We start from the raw sequence: 2,500 nt of genomic DNA, 5'->3' as shown, positions 1-2,500 counted from the left end.
TCAAGGCAGCCCAAGGGGAGCGCAAAAGTGACACAACTTGGCTCCCTCTGGTGCTATTTCCATGAGACCATCCTGAACCATAGGCTGATTTTCCTTCCCTGCGTTGAGGTTTGAGTTACGCCTAGGGTTAGTGTTCTTTTAACCAGAAAGCCCTGAGTTCCAAGAACACAGCAGCTGCCAAGGACTAGCCAAGAAGTGCACAAAAGTACCACAACATGCCTGCCTCCACAGATTTTTCCTTGGGGACATCCCTAATTCCTGGCTGATTTGCCTTTCACGTCGTCGGGTCAGAGTTAGGTAGACCTCGTGCTAGGATATTTAAAATCAGGAAGCCCAGACCTCCAGGCACACTGGAGCTGTGAAAGGCATCCAAAAGAGAGTGCAAAAGTGGCACAACATGGCAGCTTTCACAGCTTTTTCCTTAGTAAGAACCCTAATACCCGGCTGATTTACCTTCCTATGGTTAATGTTAGGCTTAGGCCCTGGGCTAGGATTTTTAAAACTAGGAAGCCCTTAGCTCCAGGCACACTGCAACTGTTCAAGGCATCCCAAGAGGGCCGCAAAAGTGACACAACTTGGCTGCCTCTGCTGCTCTTCTCATGAGTCCATCCCGAAACATAGGCTGATTTTCCTTCCTAGCGTTGAGGTTTGAATTACGCCTAGGGTTAAGGTTCTTTGAACCAGAAAATCCTGAGTCCCAAGCACACAGCAGCTGCCAAGGACTACCCAAGAAGTGCACAAAAGTACCACAACATGCCTGCCTCCAGAGCTATTTCGTTGGGAACATCCCTAATTCCTGGCTGATTTGCCTTTCACGTCGTCGGGTTGGGGTTAGGTAGGCCTTGTGCTAGGATTTTCAAAGTCAGGAAGTCCAGACCTCCAGGCACACTGGAGCTGTGAAAGGCATCCAAAAGAGAGTGCAAAAGTGCCACAACATGGCAGCTTTCACGGCTTTTTCCTTGGCACCATCCCTATACCTGGGCTGATTTATCTGCCTAGGGTTAGGGTTAGGGTTCAGCCTAGGACAAGGATTTTTTGAACCAGGAAGCCCTGAGTTCCAGGCTTACTGCAGCTGCCAAAGACATCCCAAATGGAGCGCAGAAGTGCCACAACATGGCTGCTTTCACGGCTTTTTCCTTATGAAGAACCGTAATACCCGGCTGATTTACCTTCCTAGGGTTACTGTCAGGCTTAGGCCCTGGGCTAGGATTTTTAAAACTAGGAAGACCTTAGCTCCAGGCACACTGCAGCTGTTCAAGGCAGCCCAAGGGGAGCGCAAAAGTGACACAACTTGGCTCCCTCTGGTGCTATTTCCATGAGACCAGCCTGAACCATAGGCTGATTTTCCTTCCCTGCGTTGAGGTTTGAGTTACGCCTAGGGTTAGTGTTCTTTTAACCTGAAAGCCCTGAGTTCCAAGAACACAGCAGCTGCCAAGGACTAGCCAAGAAGTGCACAAAAGTACCACAACATGCCTGCCTCCACAGATTTTTCCTTGGGGACATCCCTAATTCCTGGCTGATTTGCCTTTCACGTCGTCGGGTCAGAGTTAGGTAGACCTCGTGCTAGGATATTTAAAATCAGGAAGCCCAGACCTCCAGGCACACTGGAGCTGTGAAAGGCATCCAAAAGAGAGTGCAAAAGTGGCACAACATGGCAGCTTTCACAGCTTTTTCCTTAGTAAGAACCCTAATACCCGGCTGATTTACCTTCCTATAGTTAATGTTAGGCTTAGGCCCTGGGATAGGATTTTTAAAACTAGGAAGCCCTTAGCTCCAGGCACACTGCAACTGTTCAAGGCATCCCAAGAGGGCCGCAAAAGTGACACAACTTGGCTGCCTCTGCTGCTCTTCTCATGAGTCCATCCCGAACCATAGGCTGATTTTCCTTCCTAGCGTTGAGGTTTGAATTACGCCTAGGGTTAAGGTTCTTTGAACCAGAAAATCCTGAGTCCCAAGCACACAGCAGCTGCCAAGGACTACCCAAGAAGTGCACAAAAGTACCACAACATGCCTGCCTCCACAGCTATTTCCTTGGGGACATCCCTAATTCCTGGCTGATTTGCCTTTCTCGTCGTCGGGTTGGGGTTAGGTAGGCCTTGTGCTAGGATTTTCAAAGTCAGGAAGCCCAGACCTCCAGGCACACTGGAGCTGTGAAAGGCATCCAAAAGAGAGTTCAAAAGTGCCACAACATGTCTGCTTTCACGGCTTTTTCCTTGGCAAGAAGCCTAACACCAGGCTGATTTACATTCCTAGGGTTAGGGTTAGGGTTAGGGTAAGGGTTAGGGATAGGGTTAGAGTTAGGGTTAGGGTTAGGGTTAGGGTTAGGGTTAGGGTTAGGGTTAGGGTTTGGGTTAGGGTTAGGGTTAGGGTTAGGGTTAGCGTTAGGGTTTGGGTTAGGGTTAGGGTTAGGGTTACGGTTAGGGTTAGGGTTAGGGGTTAGGGTTAGGGTTAGGGTTAGGGTTAGGGTTAGGGTTAGGGTTAGGGTTTGGTTAGGGTTAGG

The sequence above is a fragment of the Melospiza melodia genome, chromosome 24 (genome assembly GCF_035770615.1).
Source record: "Melospiza melodia melodia isolate bMelMel2 chromosome 24, bMelMel2.pri, whole genome shotgun sequence".
In the NCBI taxonomy this organism is placed as follows: domain Eukaryota; kingdom Metazoa; phylum Chordata; class Aves; order Passeriformes; family Passerellidae; genus Melospiza; species Melospiza melodia.
This window is presented reverse-complemented; position numbering follows the sequence as displayed.